General features: G+C 46.1%; 1 pseudogene; it reads right to left on the bottom strand.

Annotated features, from left to right (window-relative positions):
• Window positions 1–10,926: 10,926 nt before the first annotated feature.
• Window positions 10,927–11,165, bottom strand: LOC139277755 (U2 spliceosomal RNA; annotated as a pseudogene).
• Window positions 11,166–14,699: the final 3,534 nt, after the last annotated feature.

The raw sequence follows: 14,699 nt of genomic DNA, 5'->3' as shown, positions 1-14,699 counted from the left end.
ATGGATCACGTGGAAGAGAAATGCAGATTACTTGATATTTCTCCAGGTCTAGGCACAGTCTATTCATTATCTGTCTGTGTATATTGCATCATTGATAAAGAACTGTATCTTCACACTGCTAGTAGCAAAAGCTTTGCTAGCCTATATGCTATATGGCACTGGGAAGCTTTGTTCTGCAAGCTGCAGGTCACACATTCAAGGGAGTTAGGCCTGAGAGATTTGTTGGGCCATTCGTGGCTTTTGTGGTCTCCAGAGCGCTGTCCAGAAGGGCTAGAGACAGCGCTATGTGCAAAATGTTTCATGTATGATTGTGGCTGAAGCCTCTGCAGCATTTGTCAGTCAGAAAAGGATAGAATGTAAGGAGCGTGTGTAGTGAGTCTCTTTATTACTTGTAATTTCTGTGTTCACCATAGAACGTGAAGAACATTTTTGGAAAATCAGAGATGACCATTTTGCATTACTTACCTATTTTGTTGAGGCCTATTCTGAAGATGTTCATACTATGGTCTGTGGGTTAATTTCAACCTTTGAGCCCAGGCAACCCAGACAATTTAGCCCAGGGAATTCAGCTCTATATGTGCTTGTATTTCTGACTCACTGGTTTACCAATCACTTTTTCACCCAGAGAGTGGCGGACCTGTGGAATTCTCTACCACAGAAAGTTGTTGAGTCCAGTTCGTTGGATATATTCAAGAGGGAGTTAGATGTGGCCCTTACGGCTAAGGGGATCAGGGGATATGGAGAGAAGGCGGGAGTGGGGTACTGAAGTAACATGATCAGCCATGATCATATTGAATGGCAGTGCAGGCTCGAAAGGCCGAATGGCCTACTCCTGCACCTATTTTCTATGTTTCTATGTTTCTATGTTTCTATAATTCTGTGAACCCAGGGCTATAAAATGGGCTGTGTTTAGTGCTGTTGCCTTTTAGGGGATACATTCTAAATTAAAACATCATAATATAAAAGTATCTGCAGCTTCAGATTAATGCAAATTTATTTTTAAAAACTACGGGGTAGATTTTGAGGTCTCCCGCCTGAAAGTCAAAATCTACCCCATTATGTGGCCTTCAGTTTTAAGATATGCACCTAAGCAACCATGAAGACCAAATCCTCAAATAGTACTGTTCTATTCCTTCCACATTTCAATCTGTGGAAATTTTTGGAAAATATTTATCGAAGTTTGCAGTTCTGACAGTTTAGGAGAGGGATATTCTCAGTGAGGTACATGCCTCTTTCCTGATTGTTAATAATAGCACCGCTACAGAAATTTCCAAGCCCCTGTTGATATTTTCCATCAAAGGTTAAGTGTGTAACGAGACTAAAATGGAGCTTCATGGTGAGAAATAGGAAAATGAATTATTTATTAAGGGCTTGGCATAGGCTTTGGATCATCAGAATACATAAACATATAGTACATAATTTTAATATAGTTACAATTTATAAACGCACAGGTTCCATGACAGAATATGAGCGATAAAATCAAAGCGACCTTGGTCCTTTAGTCAGCTCAGTGTCCCACTTCCTGCACATTCACACGTTGATAGTCAATAATGGTCAAATTGAATTGAAATCCATAGGTGTTGGTTTATTATAACTGCATGGGCCAGTTAGAACAATCAAATGCAAGTTTAGAAACGATGACATTACCAAAAGTAATTGTCTATTTATAGGTGTTTTTATCTTGCTGCTAATAAAAATCAGGTTTTACTTTTTCTTTCTGTCTATTTTATCTCCCTCTCTTAAGCCCAGCTTTCTTTCCTTCTTTTTACTTTGCTTTCTGTACATGATTTTCCATTTACAAATTCTAACTTACAGTTCCTGTTTTAGACTCTGCATGCCTCAGTAAGGATTTTTCAATCTAATTGGTTAAGGGGTTAAAGGGTTATGGGGAGCGGGCAGGGAAGTGGACAGGGAGCCTGGTCTGCCATGATTGTATTAAATGGCGGAACAGGCTTGAGGGGCCGTATGGCCTACTCCTGTTCCTACTTCTTATGTTCTTATGTAAAATATGCTGTTGCTTGCCCTATTCATACAGGTCCCAGACCACATCTAGAGGGCACCGTGCTGTTTCAGACACCTGATGGCCGTAAGTTGCTGTCCAAAAGCCCACGGAAAGTCTGTGGGCAGCTGCAAGCGTTATGAATGGCGAGTGTGTTCATTCGACGCTGACCAAAAAATTCGGCCCAATGTTTATTGCGTGTCTCTGTTTCAATCTATACAATTTAATTGACACAACTTTTTGATGCTATTAATGCTACTGATAATATAATGCTATTGACATCATATGCAGGCACAATAAACCAGCAAATCTGGCTCAAAGGACCCACAAATCAAATAACTCCACTTCTTACAGAACAGCAATGGTCACATTTTATACTTCTGAGTGCATCCAATGGCAGGAGAACTGTACATTAGCCACCAACCGCATTTTATAACGTATAAGAAACCTTTCTAGAACTGGTTCTGCAGTACTGCCCTCAGCTTCTGATGCCCTGAAATACACCCCATTTATACTGTGGGGTACAATCCACCACACCACAACATATACATACATGTGTAATTATTAGAAAGTTTGTAATATTGTTTTCTGGTGGTCAAATGTTCACATGGTTGGGTACAGGCTATCAGATGGAAAGATTCAGTGCTTGCCTGTACAGGTAGGCTGAACCATTGACCCATTGATGGCCAGTAAAGATAGTGGCCTCTAATTGCCACTGGAGGTAGCACCACCTCAAGCAGCAATGGTGAAAACCAACTCTTTAGGAGGGTCTTAGAGCATCTGGAGCCAATAGCACCACCTCCCTTAACTCATAACATGCACTAAAGTGGCAACTGCCATTGGCAGCAGGATACTAAAGTAAATGGCACAGCAGTCCATGGGCCAACTCACCTGGGATTTCTGGATTTAGCTAAACTAACGCATCTTTTAACTTTCCATGACCAGGTCTTTAAATGTCATGAGTTGATTTCCTCCTACGTTTTCAGGTTTGATAACTCATTAATAAATTCAGGATTTGTCTATTATGGTTGATAATTATATCAGCGTTGTCCAATACATTAACCACTAGCCACATGTGGCTAATTAGGAATCCAGATGTGGCTAATTGCATTTCTGATTATTAAATAAAAATGAATAGACACTATTGATTGGGGATGTGATCTCAATACACATATTCGCACAGTGTATGTAGTGTATTTTAACATTTTTGGATATTTGTTGGCAAATTGAAAAGTAGAGTGTACGAGAACTTTTTGATCATTGAGTGCTTTACTTCCTTCATTACTGAGTGGTAGCAGATTTTTATTACTTACATTTAACTGTTCTGTGTGAGTGTATGTAGGCACCTTGTGCTAACATTAGTGCATGTGGCAGAATAAGTGCCAACATAATGATTTCTATTGGACAACACTGAATTATAGGGAACTAGAGACCAGTCAGCTTAAAATAGGTGTTAGGAAAGATAATGGAATCCTTACTAAAGGAGAAAATAGAAAAACATCTAGAAACCAAAAATGTAATAATGAACAGACAACATGGATTTCAAAAGGGAAGTCTTGCTTGACCAGGGTAATGCAATAGATGTAATATATATATAGATTTCCAAAAGGCCTTCGATAAGGCACCACATAATAGACTAATGAATACAATCAGAGAAGACGGAGTCAGGCGATAAGTAGCAGAATGGATAGCTAGTGTCAGAAAGCAGAAGGTAGGGGTAAAGTGTAACCATTCAGAGTGGCAAAAGGTGGAAAGTGGAGTCCCACAAGGTTCAGTGCTGAGACCACTATTATTCACAATTTATATTAATGATTTAAACTTTGGAATCAAAACACAAATTCTAAATTTGTGCACAACACGAAATTGAGGGATATAATCGATACTGAGGATGACCGTTACAAATTACAAGAAGACAATAATAAACTTGCAAAATGGGCATATAATTGGCAAATGTATTTCAACACATTTAAATGTGAAGTATTACATTTTGGTAAGAAAAATAAGGAGGTCACATATTACTTGGAAAATAATAATCTAAATGGGGTAGAGGAGCAAAGGGATCGGGGAGTACAAACACACAAATCACTAAAAGTAACGGGTTAATAAGGTCATAAAAATAGCAAACCAAGCACAAGGGTTTATTTCTAGAGAAATAGAATTGAAAAGTAGAGAAGTTATGCTAAACTTGTATCAAACCTTGTGTTATGTATGTAAATCTGTAAGTACCATGTCTAACCACCAGAGCGCTTATCCCCTGGAGTCCCAAGGGATCCCACAATCCCTTGGGAGCACCTGTATATAAGGAGGCCTCACAGGCTGGAGAGGCACTCTTAGATCTGTAATAAAGGACTACGGGCACACTTACTTTGAGCTTGCAGTATCTAGTCTGACTCTTTATTCAAGACATAACAACTGGCGACGAGATACAGATGATGAACCCCAACGCAACAATGCAGAGATCTGTGGGCATCCTGGAGAAACTTTCAGAGGGAGATCATTGGGAAACCTTCGTGGAGCGACTTGACCAATACTTCGTGGCCAACGAGCTGGAAGGAGAAGTGAACGCTGCCAAACGAAGGGCGATCTTCCTCACCATTTGCAGGGCATCAACGTATGGCCTCATGAAAAACCTGCTCGCTCCAGCGAAACCCACAAACAAGTCATACGTTGAGTTATGCACACTGGTCCGGGAGCATCTAAACCCGAAGGAAAGCGTTCTGATGGCGAGGTATCAGTTCTACAGATACAAGAGGTCTGCAGGCCAGGAAGTGGCAAGCTACATCGCTGAGCTAAGGCGCCTTGCAGAACATTGCGAATTTGAAGGACAATATGGTCAGGCTCTTATTTGTACTTGGCATTGGCCATGAAGTAATACTTCACAAACTTTTGACTGTAGAGACCCCAACCTTGAGTAAAGCCATAGTGATAGCCCAGGTGTTTATCACCACCAGTGACAATACCAAACAAATTTCCCAGCACACTAGTGGTGCTGCAAGTACTGTGAATGAAGTAACATTGTTTTCGAATCGAAATGTACATGGCAGGACTTACACGCCTGTAGCTGCACGTCCGCAGATGACTCAGAGTCCGCCGTCAAGGGTGGTGAATACAAGGCTATTAACAGCTTGTTAGCGCTGCGGGGATGATGATCGGTTCCATTCATGCCGCTTCAAAGGATACATTTGCAAGGGTTGTGGAACAATGGGACACCTCCAACGCATGTGCAGGCGAGCAGCAAACCCTGCTAATCCTGCAAACCACCATGTTGCAGAGGAGGACAGATCCACAGTGGATCATGACAAACCAGAGCCTCAGGCCAAGGAAGCAGAGGTATATGGGGTGCACACATTTACCACAAAGTGTCCCCCGATAATGCCGAAGGTTGAATTAAATGGACTCCCGGTGTCCATGGAGCTGGAGCCCGTAATTGGCAGTGCTACCGTAAAGGTCTCATACGATGGAGCGGTGCATCAGTTACCACTCTGGGTGGTACTGGGCGATGGCCCCATGCTGCTCAGCAGGAGCTGGCTGGGAAAGATATGCTGGAACTGGGACGACGTCCGAGCGCTTTCGTCTGTCGACGACATCTCATGTGCCCAGGTCCTAAGCAAGTTCCCCTTGCTGTTCGAACCAGGCATCGGGAAGTTCCAAGGAGCAAAAGTGCAGATCCATGTGATTCCGGAGGCACGACCCATCCATCACAAGGCGAGAGCGGTACCTTACATGATGAGAGAGAGGGTGGAGATCGAGCTGGACACGCTGCAACGAAAGGGCATCATTTTGCCGATCGAATTCAATGAGTGGGACAGTCCGATTGCTCCAGTCCTCAAGAGAGATGGCACCATCAGAATTTGTGGCGATTACAAACTAACTATCAATCGTTTCTCGCTGCAGGACCAATACCCGTTAGCAAAGGCAGACGACCTATTTGCGACGCTGGCGGGAGGGAAAATGTTCACGAAGCTGGACTTGACCTCGGCCTACATGACACAGGAGCTGGAGGAATCTTCGAAAGGCCTCACCTGCATCAACACGCACAAAGGACTCTTTGTTTATAACAGATGCCCGTTTGGGATTCAATCGGCCGCGGCGATATTCCAGAGGAACATGGAAAGCTTGCTGAAGTCAGTCCCGCGCACCGTGGTCTTCTAGGACGGCATCTTGGTTACAGGTCGGGGCACCGTCGAGCACCTGCAGAACCTGGAGGAGGTTCTTAGTCGGCTTAATCATGTGGGGCTCAGGCTAAAATGCTCGAAGTGCATTTTCCTGGTGCCTGAAGTGGAGTTCCTGGGGAGAAGAATCGCGGCGGATGGCATTTGGCTCACCGATTCGAAGACGGAGGCAATCAAGAACGCATCAAGACCACAGAACGTGATGGAGCTGCGGTCGTTTCTAGGAATCCTGAACTACTTTGGTAACTTCTTACGGGGTCTTAGCACATTGTTAGAATCCCTGCACTCTTTACTGCATAAAGGAGATGAATGGGTGTTGTGTATCTGTAAAGCATGCAATCCCATGTTCCGCCACCAGGGAGCTCATCCCCTGAAGTCCCAAGGGATCCCAGCATCCCTTGGGAGCACTGTATATAAGCTGACCCCTAAGGCCTGTTCCTCACTCTGGAGTGTCTTATTAAAGACTGAGGTCACTGTTACTTTAACGTCCCTCTGTGCAGCCTCAACTGTGTTCGGAACACAATAACTGGCGACGAGAATACGAATCCAATGCAAAGATGCAGAAAACTGTGGGCATCCTGGAGAAGTTCTCGGAGGATGAGGACTGGGAAGCCTATGTCAAACGGCTAGACCAGTACTTTGTAGCCAACGAGCTGGACGGAGAAGGAAGCGCTGCAAAAAGGAGAGCGGTCCTCCTCACAGTCTGCGGGGTACCGACCTACAGCCTCATTAAGAATCTTGGCTCCAGTGAAACACACAGATAAGTCGTATGAGGAGCTGTGTACACTGGTTCGGGTGCATCTTAACCCGAGGGAGAGTGTGCTGATGGCGAGGTACCGGTTCTACACATGCCAGCGATCTGAAGGTCAGGAAGTGGCGAGCTACATCATCAAGCTAAGGTGACTTGCAGGACAATGTGAGTTTGATGGCTACCTGGAGCAAATGCTCAGAGACTTTTTTGTACTGGGCATTGGCCACGAGACCATCCTACGAAAACTTTTGACTGTAGAGACACCGACCCTCAGTGAGGCCATTGCAATAGCACAGGCATTTATGTCCACCAGTGATAACACCAAACAAATCTCTCAGCACACAGGTGCTAGCAATGTTCATAAAATAATTGGAACTGTGTTTGCGAGCAGAAATGTACAGGGCAGAAATCACGAGTCTGCAACTGCCAGCAGGCCTCAGGTGACCTAGATGACTCAAAGTCCCCAACAAAGGATGAATGCAAGGCAATTCACACTTTATTGGCGTTGTGGGTGCTTCCATTCAGCCTATTCATGCTGCTTCAAAGTGTATGTTTGCAAGAGCTGTGGAACAATGGGGCACCTCCAACGAGCTTGCAAATGAGCTGCAAGCTCTGCAAAACCTGCTAACCACCACGTGGCAGAGGAAGATTGGTCCATGGTGGATCAAAGCAATTTCGAGCCTCAGAGAGAGGAGGCAGATGCTGAAGTACATGGGGTGCACACATTTTCAATGAAATGTCCATCTATAATGCTAAACGTAAAATTGAATGGCTTACCCATAACCATGGAACTGGACACTGGCGCTAGCCAATCCATCATGAATAAAAAGATGTTTGAGAGACTGTGGTGCAACAAGGCATTCAGACCAGCCCTGAGCCCCATCCACACGAAACTGAGAATGAACACCAGAGAGCTCATCACTGTCCTGGGCAGCGCCATGGTCAAGGTCACCTACGAGGGCACGGTGCACGAACTGCCACTCTGGATTGTCCCGGGCGATGGCCCCACACTGCTTGGAAGGAGCTGGCTGGGCAAAATCCGCTGGAACTGGGAAGACATCCGAGCGCTATCACATGTCGATGAGGCCTCATGTACCCAGGTTCTTCACAAATTTCCTTCCCTTTTTGAGCCATGCATTGGAAACCTTTCCGGGTTGAAGGTGCGGTTCCACTTGGTCCCAGAGGCACGACCCATTCACCAGAAGGCGCAAGCGGTACCTCACATGATGAGGGAGAGAGTGGAAATTGAGCTGGACAGGCTGCAACGCGAGGGCATCATCTCCCCAGTGGAATTCAGTGAGTGGGCCAGTCCGATTGTTCCAGTATTCAAAAGTGATGGCACGGTCAGGATTTGCGGCGATTATCAAGTAACTATTAATCGTTTCTCGCTACAAGACCAATACCCGCCACCTAAGGCAGACGACCTATTTGCGATGCTGGCAGGAGGCAAGACATTCACCAAGCTCGACCTGACTTCGGCCTACATGACGCAGAAGCTGGAGGAGTCTTTGAAGGGCCTCAGCTGCATCAACATGCACAAGGGACTGTTCATCTACAACAGATGCCCATTTGGAATTCGGTCGGCTGCCGTGATCTTCCAGAGAAACATGGAGAGCCTACTCAAGTCGGTACCACACATGGTGGTCTTTCAGGACGACATATTGGTCACGGGTCAGGACACCGCCGAGCACCTACAAAACCTGGAGGAGGTCCTCCAGCGACTGGATCGCGTAGGGCTGCAGCTGAAGAGGTCGAAATGCATCTTCATGGCAACAGAAATGGAATTTTTAGGGAGAAAGATCACAGCGGACGGCATTCGGCCCACAGATTCCAAGACAGAGGCTTGTCCTGGGACTGCTCAACTATTTTGGTAACTTCCTAGCGGGGTTAAGCACCCTCTTAGAGCCCCTACATGTGTTATTGCACAAAGGTGAGAACTGGGTATGGGAAAAAAACAAGTAATTGCTTTTGAGAAAGCCAGAAACATTTTATGCTCCAACAAGCTGCTTGTATTGTATAACCCGTGTAAAAGACTTGTGCTAGCATGTGACACGTCATCATATGAAGTCGGGTGTGTATTACAACAAGCTAACATTGCGGGGAAGTTGCAACCTATCGCCTATGCCTCCAGGAGCTTGTCTAAGACCATGAGGGCCTACAGCATGATTGAGAAAGAGGCATTAGTATGTGTGTTCGGGGTAAAGAAAATGCATCAGTACCTGTTTGGCCTCAAATTTGAGCCCTGTATAGGGCAATGTAGAGTATGTGCTCAGTTGAGCAACGTGCCCAGAGAGGCACAACTAAGTTTGTGGTCCTGGCCCTCCAGACCATGGTCGAGGATCCTTGTCGACTATGCGGGCCTGTTTCTCGGTAAAATGTTCCTGGTGGTGGTGGATGCTTTTTCAAAATAGATTGAACGTGAAATAATGTCGGGAAGCACCGCCACCGCCACCATTGAAAGCCTGAGGGCCATGTTTGCCACCCACAGCCTGCCTGACATACTGGTCAGTGACAACGGGCCATGTTTCACCAGTACCGAATTTAAAGAATTCATGACCCGCAATAGGATCAAACATGTCACCTCGGCCCCGTTTAAACCAGCCTCCAATGGGCAGGCAGAGCAGGCAGTACAAACCATCAAACAGAGCCTTAAATGAGTCACAGAAGGCTCACTCCAAAGCCGAGTACTGCTCAGCTACCGCACGAGACCCCACTCGCTCACAGGGGTGCCCCCGGCTGAGCTACTCATGAAAAGGACACTTCAAACCAGACTATCGCTGGTTCACCCCAACCTGCATGATCTGGTAGAGAGCAGGCGGCAGCAACAAAATGTAAATGATGGTCGCGCCACTGTGTCACGGGAAATTGATCTGAATGACCCTGTGTATGTGCTAAACTATGGACATGGTCCCAAGTGGATCGCGGGCACGGTGATAGCTAAAGAAGGGAGCCTGGTGTTTGTAGTCAAACTAGACAATGGACGAACTTGCAGAAAGCATCTGGACCAAATGAGGCTGCAGTTCACAGACTGCCCTGAACAACCCACAGCAGACACCACCTTTTTCGAGCCCACAACACACATCCAAAGGATCAACGACACCATGCCGGATTAGGAAATCAAACCCATCACGCCCAACAGCCCAGCAAGGCCAGGCTCACCTAGCAGCCCTGCAGGGCCAACAACACACCAGCCCAGCGAGGGCACAGCCAACACACCAGAACAGACATTTGTACCGAGGCGGTCCACCTGAAAAGAAAAGCTCCCGACCGCCTCACCTTGTAAATAGTTTTCACTTTGACTTTGGGGGGAGGTGGTGATGTTCTGTATCTGTAAAGCATGCACTCCCATATTCCGTCACCAGAAAGCTCATCCCCTGAAGTCCCAAGGGATCCCACTGTATGTAAGCCGGCCCCTAAGGCCTGTTCCTCACTCTGGAGTGTCTTATTAAAGACTGAGGTCACTGTTACTTTAACCTCCCTGTGTGCAGCCTCATCTGTGTTAAGAACACAATCATGGGTATGGGGTAAAAGCCAAGAAAATGCCTTTGAGAATGCTAGGAAGCTGTTATGTTCAAACAAATTGCTTGTGTTGTACGATCCATGTAAACGTTCGGTACTAGCATGTGATGCGTCGTCGTACAGGGTCGGGTGTGTATTGCAACAAGCTAATGATTTTGGGAAATTGCAACTGGTTGCTTATGCATCCAGAAGCCTGTCTAAAGCCGAGAGGGCCTACAGTATGGTCGAAAAAGAAGCGTTAGCGTGTGTTTTCGGGGTAAAGAAAATGCATCAATATCTGTTCGGGCTCAACTTCTATCCCTCTTTTCTGAAAATAAGGGGATAAATACGAATGCATAGGCCCGCATCCAGAGATGGGCGCTCACTTTTTTTTTTTGAAATTCGTAGCCAATCGTTCCAATTCTTTGTCAAATCACAAACGCCAGAGGTCACCTTGCACACGCCAAGGATCACTCTGCGCCAATGCTCTTAGCCAAAAGGCCTAGAGCCACTGCACCGTTCCTGGAAGTACTGCAATACCAGGTTCGTGCCATGGAGGTGGATGGGTCAGGCCCCCCACACACCTCCGTGGAGGTGGATGGGTCAAGCCACCCCACCCACCTCCTGTTTCCAAAAAAGCAAGCATATACCTTCCTGATCCAGGGAGAACCACCCGGAGGTCATGGTGGCTACTCCCCTGTCAGGTCAGTTACGCATGATCTTAGCCAAAAGGCCGAGAAGCGATGGGCGCTCACGTTGTCCGCATACAACTACGCCATCTGCCACAGGCCAGGCACAGAAAACTGTGCCAATACTCTCAGCAAGCTGCCATTGCCCACCACTGGGGTAGAGATGGCACAGCCTGCAGATTTAGTTATGGTAATGGAAGCATTCGAGAGTGAGCAATCACCTGTTACCGCCTGACAGATTAGAACCTGGATGAGCCAGGACCCTTTACTGTCCTTAGTAAAAAAAACTGTATGCTCCACGGGAGTTGGTCTAGTGTCCCGTTAGAGATGCAGGAAGAAGATGCAGCGGCGCAAAGATGAAATGTCTATACAGGCAGACTGCCTCCTATGGGGTAATCGGGTAGTTGTGCCAAAAAAGGGCAGGGACACTTTCATTAGTGATCTCCACAGTACCTACCCAGGCATTGTAATGATGAAGGTGATAGCCAGATCCCACGTGTGATGGCCCGATATCGATGCAGACTTAGAGTCCTGTATGCACAAATGTAATACCTGTTCCCAGTTAAGCAATGTACCCAGGGAGGCGCCATTAAGCTTATGGTCCTGGACCTCCAAACCGTGGTCTAGGGTCCATTTCGACTATGCAGGCCCATTCTTGGGAAAAATGTTCTTAGCAGTTGTCGATGCATACTCCAAATGGATTGAATGTGTGATAATGTCGGCAAGCACGTCCGCTGCCACCATTGAAAGCCTACGGGCCATGTTTCCCACGCATGGCCTGCCTGATGTCCTTGTAAGTGTCAATGGGCCATGCTTTACCAGTGCCGAATTCAAGGAATTCATGACCCACAATGGAGTCAAAAATGTCATGTCTGCCCCGTTTAAACCAGCGTCCAACGGTCAGGCAGAACGAGCAGTTCAAACAATCAAGCAGAGCTTGAAAAGGGTAACTGAAGGCTCACTGCAGACTCACTTATCCCGAGTCCTGCTTAGTTACCGCACAAGACCCCATGTTGGGGGAGATGACTTACCAGGGGAAGGCACCAGCAGCCAGGTTCATGGCACCATGGGTGGCTCTGCTGCACAGAAGGGCGGGAAATAGAGTGGGAGAGCTATAGTGATAGGGGACTCTATTTTAAGGGGAATAGATAGGAGTTTCTGCGGCTGCAACCTAGACTCCCAGGATGGTATGTTGCCTCCCAGGTGCAAGGGTCAAGAATGTCTTGGAGCGGCTGCAGAGCATTCTGGAGAGGGAGGGTGAACAGCCAGTTGTCGTGGTACATGTAGGTACCAATGATACAGGTAAGAAGCAGGAAGAGGTCCTACAAGCTGAATTTCGGGAGCTAGGAGTTAAATTAAAAAGTAGGACCTCAAAGGTAGTAATCTCTGGATTGTTACCAGTGCCACGTGCTAATCAGAGTAGAGGGAGCAGGATAGTTGGAATAAATACGTGGCTTGATCAGTGTTGCAAGAGCGAGGGATTCAAATTCCTGGGATATTGGAACCAGTTCTGGGGGAAGTGGGACCTGTACAAAAGGGACGGTTTGCACTTGGGCTGGACTGGAACTGATGTCCTGGGGGTAACATTTGCTAATGCAGTTCAGGAGTGTTTAAACTAATATAGCAGGGGGATGGGAACCTATGCAGTGAGATAGGGCAAAGTAATATGGAGTCAGAAACAGATGGTAGAAAGGTAAAAAGCAATAGCGGAAGGCCGAGTAAACAAAGGCAAGAACAAAAAGGGCCACACTACATCATAATTATGAAAGGACAAAGGGTGTTAAAAAAAAACAAGCCTGAAGGCTTTGTGTCTTAATGCAAGGAGTATCCGTAATAAGGTGGATGAATTAACTGTGCAAATAGATGTTAACAGATATGATGTGATTGGGATTACAGAGACGTGGCTCCAGGATGATCAGGGCTGGGAACTCAACATCCAGGGGTATTCAACATTCAGGAAGGATAGAATAAAAGGAAAAGGAGGTGGGGTAGCATTGCTGGCTAAAGAGGAGATTAATGCAATAGTTAGGAAGGACATTAGCTTGGATGATGTGGAATCTATATGGGTAGAGCTGCAGAACACCAAAGGGCAAAAAACATTAGTGGCAGTTGTGTACAGACCACCAAACAGTAGTAGTGATGTTGGGGAGGGCATCAAACAGGAAATTAGGGGTGCATTGAAATAAAGGTGCAGCAGTTATCATGGGTGACTTTAATATGCATACAGATTGGGCTAACCAAACTGGAAGCAATACGGTGGAGGAGGATTTCCTGGAGTGCATAAGGGATGGTTTTCTAGACCAATATGTCGAGGAACCAACTAGGGGGGAGGCCATCTTAGACTGGGTGTTGTGTAATGAGAGAGGATTAATTAGCAATCTCGTTGTGCGAGGCCCCTTAGGGAAGAGTGACCATAATATGGTGGAATTCTACATTAGGATGGAGAATGAAACAGTTAATTCAGAGACCGTGGTCCAGAACTTAAAGAGGGGTAAATTTGAAGGTATGAGGCGTGAAATGACAAGGATAGATTGGTGAATGATACTTCAGGGGTTGACAGTGGATGGGCAATGGCAGACATTTAGAGACCGCATGGATGAACTACAACAATTGTACATCCCTGTTTGGCGTAAAAGTGAAAAAGGGAAGGTGGCTCAACCATGGCTGTCAAGGGAAATCAGGGATAGTATTAAAGCCAAGGAAGTGGCATACAAATTGGCCAGAAATAGCAGCGAACCCGGGAACTGGGAGAAATTTAGAACTCAGCAGAGGAGGACGAAGGGTTTGATTAGGGCAGGGAAAATAGAGTACGAGAGGAAGCTTGCAGGGAACATTAAGACGGACTGCAAAAGCTTCGATAGATATGTAAAGAGAAAAAGGTTAGTAAAGACAAACGTAGGTCCCCTGCAGTCAGAATCAGGGGAAGTCATAACTGGGAACAAAGAAATGGCAGACCAATTGAACAAGTACTTTGGCTCGGTATTCACTAAGGAGGACACAAACAACCATCCGGATATAAAAGGGGTCAGAGGGTCTAGTAAGGAGGAGGAACTGAGGGAAATCCTTATTAGTCAGGAAATTGTGTTGGGGAAATTGATGGGATTGAAGGCCGATAAATCCCCAGGGCCTGATGGACTGCATCCCAGAGTACTTAAGGAGGTGGCCTTGGAAATAGCGGATGCATTGACAGTCATTTTCCAACATTCCATTGACTCTGGATCAGTTCCTATGGAGTGGAGGATAGCCAATGTAACCCCACTTTTTAAAAAAAGGAGGGAGAGAGAAAACAGGGAATTATAGACCGGTCAGCCTGACATTGGCAGTGGGTAAAATGATGGAATCAATTATTAAGGATGTCATAGCAGCGCATTTGGAAAGAGGTGACATGATAGGTCCAAGTCAGCATGGATTTGTGAAAGGGAAATCATGCTTGACAAATCTTCTGGAATTTTTTGAGGATGTTTCCAGTAGAGTGGACAAGGGAGAACCAGTTGATGTGGTGATTTGGACTTCCAGAAGGCTTTCGACAAGGTCCCACACAAGAGATTAATGTGCAAAGTTAAAGCACATGGGATTGGGGGTAGTGTGTG

Source organism: Pristiophorus japonicus, chromosome 12 (genome assembly GCF_044704955.1).
Source record: "Pristiophorus japonicus isolate sPriJap1 chromosome 12, sPriJap1.hap1, whole genome shotgun sequence".
NCBI classification, from domain to species: Eukaryota; Metazoa; Chordata; class Chondrichthyes; family Pristiophoridae; genus Pristiophorus; species Pristiophorus japonicus.
The sequence above is the reverse complement of the archived record's forward strand: the minus strand, read 5'-3'. Positions and strand labels throughout refer to the sequence as shown.